Source organism: Haliaeetus albicilla, chromosome 1 (assembly GCF_947461875.1).
Source record: "Haliaeetus albicilla chromosome 1, bHalAlb1.1, whole genome shotgun sequence".
Taxonomy (NCBI): Eukaryota; Metazoa; Chordata; class Aves; order Accipitriformes; family Accipitridae; genus Haliaeetus; species Haliaeetus albicilla.
The window spans coordinates 12,757,700-12,770,086 of record NC_091483.1 but is presented as its reverse complement, the minus strand read 5'-3'; the positions used below and the strand labels follow the sequence as shown (position 1 = coordinate 12,770,086).

The following is a 12,387-nucleotide window of genomic DNA, read 5'->3' as shown; positions in this document are numbered from 1 at the left end:
GCACTGCATTGTGCTACCACTAGACCACGATTCTAGTTGGCATATGCTCATTTTACTCTCCATCATATGGATTTTATGTCATTAGAATGTATTAGTGCTCTTAATATCTTCACCTTTCTAAATAGCTAAGCTGGCAGATTGTTCTGTGAATTTGTTTACAACTTGCTTCCTTGATGGAGTTGGATACTCTCAAGAGCCAAATGAAAAGAAAATGTGTTTAAATGTCGTGGGCACCCCAGTGGCTGCTGCAATACAGTAAAGAAACGTAAGGAAATGCAGTTAACATTTACTTGATCTTACATGCAGTTTACATGTCTGCCTCCATTTATGGTGAATGAAGGTGACTACATATGTGTATTTTAAGTGAAAATGTTGAACAGGTATATTACAATCTCATCATATGATATTCTAATAACCCTGATGTGTAATTGTTTTTAAAGTGACAATTACTTTTTAATGGCTATTGTGTTATACACAAAGTTAAGACAAACCACAGAGGAATAAGCTGTATTTATAAGTACTAACTAATGTTACGTGAACAACTACCACAAACCAAGAAACCCCAAAGTTTCACAAAATACCCAAACCTTCTGCTTGCTCTGCTCTGTACAAAAAAGTGAATCAGAGAGAAGTAATGAAAGGGTATTTCTTTTCAAACAATCTGTCTACTTCTTTATGTTCAAAATAATATTTTATCAGCCACAATGCTCTCGTTTTATTAGCATTACCTACAATCTTGGAGTGTTAAAAATGTCTAATGGTTTCTATGTCTCTGTCACCTAAGTATTGTACTTTGTTAATAAACTTAATAGAGCTCCAAGCCCAACATTTTTATTACAGCTCAAGTAAAGCTCTCCTGCAGAATCTGGGGGTTAAAGATAATTGACCTTCTGACTAGAATTGGTTTTCAGCTCTTTCCTTTGTTAGAAAGGAAAATGGTTGCAAATAGATGGAAGATTCATCTGTAAACTTGGATAGATTTTCTAAATATCATTTGTTCAGGGCATTATAAATTTATGCTGCCTAATGTACTGTAGATCAGTCAGCAAGAAATTTGGGTATATTGTCTGTATCAATAATGGTGCCATCCTCTGTGGTATCTAAAAGATGTCTGATACACTTCCCATAGGAATTCAAGAAAAAGGCCTATCAGCAGCCATAGAAGGGAAAATATGATATCTTTTTGTTTTTCAGAAAATATTGCTTGAAGATGTGCTAAAAGTGTGAAAGCAGAGTAATTTTTTTAAATTTAATTTCTTTATAAATTCAGATAATCTGTGGGATTATGCAAACTAAATGACAGTATTGGATTTGTGCAAAACTGGTTTTCTTCAACAACTTTCAACATTCTGTGTTGCGCAAATATGACTGTAACTGGAGATACTGTAAGGAAGAGTCAAGTGATTTTGACAGCAGGACTGAATACTGAGATGTTTCAGGCCAGATGTTAAACAACCATGGCAGGGATTGAGCAATTTTTAAACTAGATCCATTGGATAATGAGATTCTAAAAGCCCCTTTGCTCCAGTATGTCCTCAAATACAAAACTACGGAGTAAGGACTTAGTTTAGAACTATATATAGAAGTCAACTTTACTAATAAAGTGTTTTCTAATCCTTCCTTTCCCTTTCCACTCCTGAAGGTGTGCAGGGAGCCCAAGAAGCTGTTTTGTCTTTAAGAGATTTTAGCATTAGGGCTTTTCATCGACTTCATATTTTCATCTAGAATTTATGTTTCCAAATAATTATGGTTGCATCATTTGCAGGAAGAAGAAACAGTTTTAAATCTGCATTGCAATTGTAGGATTTTTTTACCAGCAGTCATGCCTTGGTAGCATGAAGATAGAGGCAAATATGTTACCAGTTATGACATAAATTATCAAAAGACTTGCAACAGATAATTTCTTAAAGTGCATCAGCAGACTGAAAAATAAATTTAATTCTCACTGAATTTTTTGAAAGAATTTTGCATATGGAATAATCATTCATTTGGAATATATTAATAACTTGATTCTTTTAATATTTTAACACTATTTTACAGCGTGATATTAAAATCTCAGGGGAAAATAAAAGGATCTGAGCCCTACTGAGATAAGACCGTGCTTGATCTTGAGATCAAGCTTGCTTGAGGCATCCATCAATTTCAGTCTTGCAGTCAGCTGGAGAAGTCAACTGTTTGCAGTTTCCTTGAATAAATCCACTGGATTGACTGAACTCATGGAACATTGAGTCAGAAGGAACTGTTTTTCTTGCCCCAAAAATGAAAGTGTAGAAGCTTGGTAAGCTATTTTCCACCTAATACAAGAAGAGTAAAATAACCTAAGTGTGTGTTTAAATACATAGTAGAAACTTGTATGAATCATATATGAACACAGGTGCCTGAACGGGCTAACACTCATTATAAGCAGCAATTTCTTTTCCCTCCAGAACCTTCAGAAGCCTTTTTACATTCTTGTACTGTGAGAAGCATCAGAAAGAAAGCAGTAGTCAAGGCCCTTGTTTAATATATATTGCTGTAGAACACTCAATTCCTATTTGATTCTGGCATTTGATAAATATTGTAATGGCTAATACTCATTAGAAATTATAAAACTGCAGGAAAAATTACTTTGATTAGTCATTTTTAATAATACATTTGTAAATATGGATATTTTACAGAATCACTTAAATTCTTTTGAATTATCCAAAAGGCTCTAGGCTCTGTTGTGGAATTATCTGAAATTAAAAGTTATGAAAAGTTTTCAACTTATAAAGATATAAAAATGTTGAAATATTTTCTTCTCCATTTATATCTGAATGAAACTTTGGTGTTTTTATGTCATATGCATGCTATTCTAGTTCCTAAATGATCATTAACTTTCTAAGGAATGTTTTTGAAGTTAGAGCTGTCAACTGTAAGCTGTCTTAACACAATTAAAACTACCTATTTGTTCTAGGATGTATACAATGCACTAAAATTCACATAGCTGTGTTTCGTGGGGTAGCTTGTAAGAAGCTAGACATGACTGAGAAGAGCAACAGATTTCTGTTGAGATGTTTGACCAGGTGGAACTCTCTTCCTTCTCCAAGAAATTGCACTCTGCAGGAAACGAAGAGACAATACCAGTAAATAATAGAAGCTGGGGAGAGGAACTGGGTGCTGTTTTGAGAGCAATTCCTGATCTAAGAGAAGGGAAGGCAACACTAGATAGAAGAGGCTGTGTTAAACATTGATGAAAGATGATGCCAGGTGTTTTCCTGCCTCAGCATTCAGGGGGTTTGGGGAGTAAAAAAAAAAAAAAATTAAAGAAAATAAAAGCACCTTTGTCATTTCTTTATTACCAGATCAATTACAGAAGCAGTCACCAACTCAGTTGAACTGTCATTTCAAATCTGTGCTGCAAGGGACAGCTGCAAACATGAGGTGGTTGCCATTCCCAGTGGAACAGGAATTGAGTGGGAATTGGAGTGTCAACGCTCTCAGGCTCTTCCTGCATTTGCTTCCCCAGATGCCACTGAAGTACCAGGTGAGTGCCATAAAAATTTGCCTTGCTAACATCTGTATTTGGAAGGAAGCTTTGAGGCAGGAGGAGGAAAAAATAATCTCTCGAGATAATTTGCTGCTGCCTGCCCTCAACAGGATTGTACCACTGTAGAAGAAGATAAATTGGGGTGCTAAATTCTGTCTTCTACAAGCTTCAAAGGTGTGGTGGTGCATCTCCCCTCCTCCCCCCACTTCCTGGGCTGCTCTACAATCTCAGGAATTCCTGTTAGGCCTTGGCCTTTGTGTAGTGAGTTGGGTGGTTAAGGGTCCCTTGACAGTAGCAGGAACTCTTAAATGGCTAAGGTGGGGAGCGACACCGACCGTACCAAGAACTCCTGTTGCCTGGCCGAGGTGGGGCATGAAAGTGGGAATAATTAGTCATCCCCTGACAACCTTGGAACATCCATTACCTGGATCGTAGCTCGAGTGGAATGGTACCAGCGTTACTGGAATTCCAGTAATTTCCTGATGACTAAAGCCAATCATCTTGTGAACCTATAAACAGGGGTCCTAAGTGAGGCTCTTTGACCTTTTCTGGACTGCAGCAGGCTGCGGCCAGCATCTCCCTCTGAGCAGGGCACCTCTCATAGCTCGCAAACTTTCCAGTTTGCAAAGTTCGGAGGACTGTCACCAAAAGCTGACAACGGGACCTGGGCTGAAACCCTTCACTTCTTGAGGCTCAACCCTCGCCTGTTGAGAAGTGCCAAGACATTTGAAGTGAGTATTTCACTGAACTCAAGGGGAATTATTAATAGGTATACGTTTTTATATATATATCTATATATCTATATCTTTGTGTCTGTCCGTGTGTGAATTGACCTAGGTATCCGATAGCAAATATAAATATTGCCATTTTGAATCTATAATTAAGTCACTGTTGCAATTGTAATAAATTCTACTGAATAATTTTGTAAATGTTAAATTAGTCAATGATTAGGTGCTGCTAAATCTTGTGATCCACCTTAAACTGTGGATGAACCTTAGGCTGCTGCTACACACATATAATCCCTTAAATCATGAACTGTTGACCAAGTCTGGGACTAGGAGTGGATCCAGCTGCACCTAAGGTCCATCAGGAGTTTAGAAAGCAAGAGGGTCTTCTCTGAACCTTGTGACTCAATGGGAGGGTGTCTCTTACCCTTTTGTGTCTTCAGTGTCTGTATAAATCATTCTAGTTTAATTCTAACTTGATTTTCCTTTGTACACTTCATCCACGTATTAAGTAATAGAGTATACCTTGCCGTCAAATTTTGTGAAGTCACGCTTCTGTAAACTCCTATTAAATGACTTTTGCTAATACCCTTGATGGCGATTCTTTAAGTGGCCCAAGCCACTCATTCACGACAAAAGGGCAGAGTCTGTATCATACCAATTTAAGAGATAGATTATAATCTCTTAATCTGAAGGCAGAAAGCCTATTTAACATAATATGCCAACCAGAGATACCACAGGGAGCCCATCAAAGGACTTCATGGGAAGGGAAAGAGAAATTAATTTGCCTCAGTGTCCAGTGCTCAAAATGATAAATCCAAAAGAGAAAAACACAGAAAAAAAAGAATTAGTGAGGCCTCAAAATCAGAAGAAAACAAGAAGACTGGAAATAACTTGAGGCTGCCTAAGGCAACAATTAAAAACAATCAGACAGAATATATTCATGGAAAGGTGAAGTATAACTCCCAATTCACTGAGACAAATAGTTAAATTAATTTAATTGCTGAAGTAAGCATCAGAATACCATCTATATTTTGAACATCCTTTGAGATTTTACTTTTAAATGAACAAACTTTTCTAAACACAGAAAAGGGTAAAAGTCATGTGTGATACATATCATATCACTGCTCAGAACACTATTGTAAAATTAAGTAAGACTGCAAGATCAAAATCAATACAGAAAATACCATTGAGGAAATGAAATAGAGTTCAATAGCAAATTACTTTTACTTAGTAAACGTGTATGTCTCTTAAGCCTTTGTGTAATTTGAAGATCTCAACTACCCTAGTATAGACAACTCAAGAATTCTTACCTTGTAATCTGTATACTTCAGTTGTTACTAAACATAGTAAAAAACAAATGTAAATTGATCAGTAGAGCTGCGAAGAAAGTTATTTGCCCATCACACTAGTTTTCCTGTACTTTAAAACTGTTTCCATTCTGTGCCAAAGATGAAACAAAGCTCTTTCAATTTTGTCATTCTAGCTATTGCCTATTTAGAATTAGAACATTCTGGGCCATGGGTCACCTGATTTTGAACCTTGTTAAAGACAGCTGAAGATTTGAGCAGCTGCTCTGTAACAGGTGAAACAGTCTTCCCAAGATAAGTCCAGGTGCCCAGCATCTGAAAGAAAGCTCTACAAAGTCACCCTTGTCCTCTCCTTCCCAGGAAATATTCAGGTCTCCAAAGATGACCCTGTCCAACAGATGCAAAATGTTGTCACCAAGCATCAAGTCAACGTGTATCAGCCAATCCACAGTAACTCTAGTGGGGTGCTACTAGATAGTAGCAAATGTAAGATATTTCAAGTTAACATAACTTTTTCTCGTTAGACAAATATTTTTTCTAACAGAAAAAATACTGGGTTTGCCAGGAAATTTATTTCTATGTCTAGTTACAAGTTTAAAGCTTAAACTCTTAGAACTATTTAACATGTGAAAAATGTCAGCTGTTTCAAAAAGACTCTAATGAATGACAGCATAACCAAAAGTGTGCAACAAGTAAAAGTGAAGATAACAGCTGGCTGTTAAAATAGTGAGTAAAATGGGGAACTCTTCTTTACAAAACAAATTGGCAAATTCCTTTTAAATGCCACACTCCAGTGAAAGCATAATTTCATCCTCACTTTAATTAGGCTAATCAAGATAATGGGTAATTAATTGCTCAGAACTGGATGGTAGTTTGGAGAAAAGTGGGTAGAAATTTTAAATTACTGTTTACTATTCAAACAGTAGTATTGTTAGATCTCGGTTTAGGTCTCTAGGACAAAAAAGTCCCCAACCAGCCTCACTCTACACAATGCAGTCCTTGATCTCCCAATTATATTTTCAAAGGGAGAGTTTCATTGAAGTTAATGATTCTACATATAGGTGCATGTTCCTATATCTGGAAACTGAGTTTTTCCAGTTCCAGAGACCTATCCATTTAAATACAGCTTTGGTGATACTCATACTAAGATTATTATTCCCCCTCCTTTGTTTTTAAAGAGTTTTAGGAAAAATTTACAGTTCAAAATGCTTCCAGTGAAATCTAATAGTAACATTTTGAACTCCAAAATTTTCCTTATAGGAAATGCGATAAAATGAATACATTTAGTACTATGGAATAAAGTTAATACTTCATCTAAAATAAAACATTTTCGAAATCACTGTCTTCTGAATACAATACAGGACAAACAGATGTGCTCTGAAAGAAAGCAGTTTTATTTCCCTTTTCCTGGAGAATATTTGGCATATCTATTCCTTTCCTAATATCTGCCAAGCCATGGGTCTGTATGTCATGATGTGAGATTGCATACCTTTTCAAATAAATACAGATCCTGCAGCTCAAAGCTCATTGGAAAGCTCAACCTTTATGCAGAGAAACAATCAACTACAAAGGGACTTTGCCTGTGTGAATATAATTGTGTGATTAAGTCTTAAAATGTTTTTCCCATCCTGTAAAACATGATTACTTAAAACGCCTCTAAAAAAGGATGGAGGTAGAGGGAAAAAAAGAAAAAAAATCATTGTGTGGTCTTGCAAAATAATCAGAAAGAGCAGCTGAAACAAGGATGAGAGACTGCTTGTATTTCACAGATGTCTGTTTTCCTTTGAAAACAAACAGTACTTTGTGGATTTCAGTCATAAGCAGATTGAAAGTCCAGCTCTGACTTTCTTCAGGAATATGTAAAATGGTATTGTTAGCCAACTGAGAAAATACCTTGTTGTTGTTGTTGTTTGGTTGGGTTTTTTTAATTTTCATATGATTACATTAAAATGTTAGGTTTATATTATATTGCAATTTATAAAGTTTTTTTAGAAAACCCGTAACATAAAGAGAAAATTTTTGCTTAGATATTGTTTCTTGTCTGGTATAACTGCTCATGGAGTAGCTGAAAGAGGAAATGTAATGGTAAACAAAGGCCAAGCCCCAAATTACTCTTCAATGTATCATAATATCAGGAGTGATTTAGAGATGAGCAATTACATCTTTCTAGCCTAATTGAGCACCACAGTGCTCCATTACTGATGGAGTTAGGATATGGTTAGAGCAATGAGAGTGCCAAAACATAGGTTCCTATGCCCAGTTTACGTAGGGCACAGTTCTTCCGTAGAACCAGCATCGTGTTTGCAAGCCCATCAGTGTGGATGTTACTGGTATCTTAGTGCAGCTGAAATAAATTTAGATGGCTGTGTTTAGTATCTGAGGAGTTTGTAATCCCATTCATCGTCCTGAAAAATTTAGCTTTTTGTCCATTCTTTGTTTCGTACTTGCATTTCAAATATTTATGGAGGCACATTGTTGGAACTGTGAAAATATCCAACAGAGTATTTGGACAATGCCCTTAATGACATGCTTTAACTTTTGGTCAGCCCTGAATTGGTCAGGCAGTTGGACTAGATGATCGTTGTAGGTCCCTTCCAGCTGAAATTATCTATTCTATTTGAATGGACGTCCAGTGATACAAAGCAAATTGCAAGCTGTCAAACAAACCCCATTTTGTGACAGATTAATATCAGTGTCTCTGCACTATTTCCTACCTATTAATGTGACATTTTGTCCATAGGGTAAAACCTAAAGACTGAAATAATGTTATGTCTGAGGCCAAGAGGCTCTGGAGAGGCGCTCAGGCTTTTTGTGGTAGCAGGTCTTCAGATAGCTTAAGGTCTCTTAGGTTTGCTCTTTTTCCAACCCTGGCCTGTAAACACCTTACTCGAAGCCTGGCTGAGCTGGCATATTGTTTTGTGGGGCTGACCATGGATGTGCTTTAATTTTAAAACAGATTAGAGAAAATGGGCATTTTTCAGTCAGGCTGGTTCACCAATCCCATTCACATTGTCGCCATGTCAGTGCAATGAAGACGTGGTGCGGTATGAAAAAGAAGTGGCTTAGATCAGCAAAGGGCTGGGAACTGCCCCAAAAAGTGTGCATTGAATTATGGTGCTGAGGTGGTGACGAAAGGCTGCAGAGGCAGCACACCCGGGTTTCCCTGCCATCATAGTGACCCTGGACATCTCCTGGCTTGCATGCTTCATTTCCTTCAGGAGAGGCAGGCTGAATGATAAGGACAAGGGGACAACGGGTCAATACTATCCCACCCCACCTCCCAGGATGCTTCTGAACCTGGCAGCTGTGAAATGCTCCCATTTTCTGCCATTTACACATACCCTGTAGACCAAGCAGTCCACGGTCATAGAGGAAATCTATGATAGAAATGGGAATGGATTGTAGGTTTTTCAGGTGAATAATTTGTAACTGCTTGAGAAATTCTTTGGCAGAAGGGAATGTGTAGGGGCTGCAGAGGCAATATAGCCAGCTTTACATCATTGCCCAAGCCCATAGCTATGCTCTGAAAATCCCTGGCTGCCTGACTAATTCCTCTCAGAGCATATACTCTAAATTGCTTTTTAGGAGCAGACTGACTCTCGCTAGTCTGAGATTCAGAGTTTAATCTCTCGGTGAGTTTTGTTGTACTTAAAGGTCCCCGGATAGTCAACCTATTTCTTCTGTCTCACAGGCTTATTCTTTATATCTAAGGACTTTTCTTTCCGTAATTTCCTGTGTGTTTCACTTTTTTCCTGTATGTATTTATTTGTATTCCTTTTTTCTTTTTTCATCTGCATGGTGTGGCTGTTACTCGTTATATGCATTACTACACATAAAAGTCCTTAACCCTTAGTATTAATAAAATGTAAACAAGGAGCAGGTATAATTCCTGGCCAAAGTTCAACTTATTTATTAAGAAAAAAGGTATGCATGTCTATGTTCAACAGCAGTCTTCTCACACTTATTTTTGTGAGTGATTTGGGGGGGGGGGGGAATTTTTATTGAATTTTTTTTTCATATTTGTGCCTAGCTTTGACGATCTCTCATAATTATTTAAATAAATCTCCAAATGCAGTCCCCCCATATAAAAATCTTCTTTGCAGCCATTCTTTGCTAAGTCACTATGTATATGAGTATATATATATGCATAAAAAATAAACTGCTAGTCTTAGAAGGTAGATTTAATGAAAGAATACAAATGTATCTTCTTTAAGATAATGCCATATGAGATCATAAATTGATCTGAAAGGGCTGCTGGCAGCCTACTGTTTAACTATATTAGGTTTGTCTCCATTAGATCAAAATGCAGGAGGCTGGATCAGCGTCTGAATGTCAGATTCCCATTCAGTAGCACAGAGACACAAAGTCTGTATGAGTAAACATGCCTATCAAAGATGAGATTATTAAACTAACAATAATGACAAAAAAGCAGCAGCATAAAAATGTCCCCTCCTAATTGCATTTAATGTCAAATCATCATGGTATTAATGGCGCTGATTATACCAGTGACATCCTGCCCTATGTTGTTATGCTCTTCTGTATCTTGCTGAGTAATGGTTAAAATACCATCATAGATCATAGTCCTCAAAAGGACTTTCATGTATTAAAACTAAGAGAAAATACAGTTTTTACTCTTGTCAAGGTCCATGTCAGCTCTAGAATGTAGATTATCCTCTGCTACAATCTGTCCTCTCTATTTGTCTTCTTTCCAGTCAGTAGAAATATATTTTTGTCTGACATAAACCAGAACAATTTCCAAAGGATAACAATCTGTTTTGTTTAATTTCCCCTATGTATAATTCTTAGAAATCAGTCCAAAACATGTTGTACAGAATAAAATGTAATCTTAGTAGTAACGCAGATGGGGTGAACCGGATGTTTAGGGAAGAAATGGTTGGGAAAGGTATCAGAGAAAGGAAAAGAAGGGATAGGATTCTGATTGCAGGACAGTGAGAAAGAATAAAAAAATGGAACTTAGGTATTCTGAGTTCCACTCACCCTCTTAATCACAGCTGGTTGTTTTGGACATGGGTTTTGTACAGTAGAGTAGTGAAGAAAGGATGATTTCCCTGATGGCAACAGCTGGTAATTGTTCCTAGATGATGGGATGTGCTGCAGTTTCTGCTACACTAACAACTTAAAACAACTATATTGCATCCACTGTTTCTGCTTTTTTTAATTGCCATTTATGATGCTAGGCATAATTAACACCATTTTCAATCTCGTTTGCCTAACTTATTAAAACTTTTTCCTTCCCCTTCATTTGTGGGTTTTTTTTCTATTACTTTTTCTTTTTAACTAAGTTCTCTTCCTTTAGCATCTTTATGTCTGCCTTTCTTGATGCACTTGGAGCATATGCTTCCATTCTGTTTTCTTTCCTACAGCCACTTTCTTTGCCTGAGTCTAACTTCTACTGATACAGAGCAATTTTCAGACAATTTCAAGCTTGCCTCAATTTGTGCATACACTTTTTTCCATTTATAAACCTGTATCTATGCAAATCAAGTATTTAGGTGCTATGGACTAGGTTCACACAAAGGACAATGACAATGAAACACTCTGCATTACAAGATTTAATTTTAGGTGCCCAACTGTTTTCTAAAATTTATGTTTGGTGCCCATACTCCCCTATCCACTACACAGGAAACTTAAGTAGAGTTCACAGAAGTCAAGCAGCTCACTGGAGAGCCTTTGAAGACAGTCGTGAGGAGGATTCAGCTAAACACTCTCAAATGACAAGATTCATTCTTGAGCATGCACAGGTGCTTATCCCACTTTGGAAATCACCACTGTGAAATTCTTTTCGCCTAATACAAGGAATCTTTTTTTCTGTCTTTCCTCCTTGGCAATAAACCAACCAAACAACAAAAAAATCTCCCTGTTAGTAGGCTTGAGCGTTCACTTGAGGTTGATTTTGAACGGACATTTAAATTCTGGCTTTCCAGAAGAGAGGGGAGAGTGTAGGAGGAGACTGGGATGGAAGATATCAAATGTACTCTCTGCATGTTTAATGGTTCATACTGTAGTTGAAGATAACTTGGTTTTCAAACCTTGTTGAGACTTAAATCAGTGGTATCAGCAGTATAAAGCTGTATTACCCATATGACCAGTGGCAGAAGCATGTGCATCATGTAGGTTTGCCTAGCTGAAAATTAGACAGCTAGGGAATTTTTGGAGTACCTAATGAAACATTAGTGGGTTCAGTGGTTGACAGTTGGACTAGATGATCGTTGTAGGTCCCTTCCAACTGAAATAGTCTATTCTAAAGTAGTAGGGGTATAATAGTCTGTGTAGTGATAGTTGAGACTGTAGATGGAAAGGGCACTATGGAGTCTGACTTATGTTTACCCATTTCCTTCAATGTAACTTTTAAATTAGCTTTTGGGGTTTTGATTTTATTTTGGGGGGGGGGGGGGGGTGTCTGTTTTTTGTTTATTTGTTTGTTTTTCCCTAAAGCTGAAGTCCAGGGCTACTTTCTCTTAGTCTATGAGTTATGTAATGATCAAAGACAGACTTTTTATTAACTACATTCTGTAGAACCCGTTCTGCTCTTAAACAGTTCTGGTGGAAGTCTAGTGACAATTATAGGGTTGCTGTACTATGGATGTAAGAGCTTGCATTCTTATGCTTTTTGTTTCTGTTAATTCCTTTTAGGTCTTCTTCCAGAAAAGGACAGGGAAGCAAACCAGAAGGGTGTTACAATAGTCCATTTCTCAGTACTTAGCGATTGTCTGAAGTTAAATGTGTAATTTTTTTTTGTTTTCCTTAAGAAGTCCTTCAGGATGTATAGTTTGATTTAAGACACGAGGTAAATAGCCTGCCCGGTTCTCAATTCATAGAATAA

The 12,387-nt window shown here is 37.1% G+C and overlaps 1 long non-coding RNA gene across 1 annotated transcript in view; it reads left to right on the top strand.

Annotated features, from left to right (window-relative positions):
• Positions 1-2,086: 2,086 nt before the first annotated feature.
• The window catches only part of LOC138684667 (uncharacterized), a 29,860-nt gene continuing 19,559 nt past the window's right edge, over positions 2,087-12,387 (top strand). The window contains exons 1-2 of the long non-coding RNA XR_011323908.1: positions 2,087-2,278; positions 3,324-3,505. This is a non-coding gene — a long non-coding RNA (uncharacterized lncRNA). The remainder of the gene's footprint in view (positions 2,279-3,323; positions 3,506-12,387) is intronic.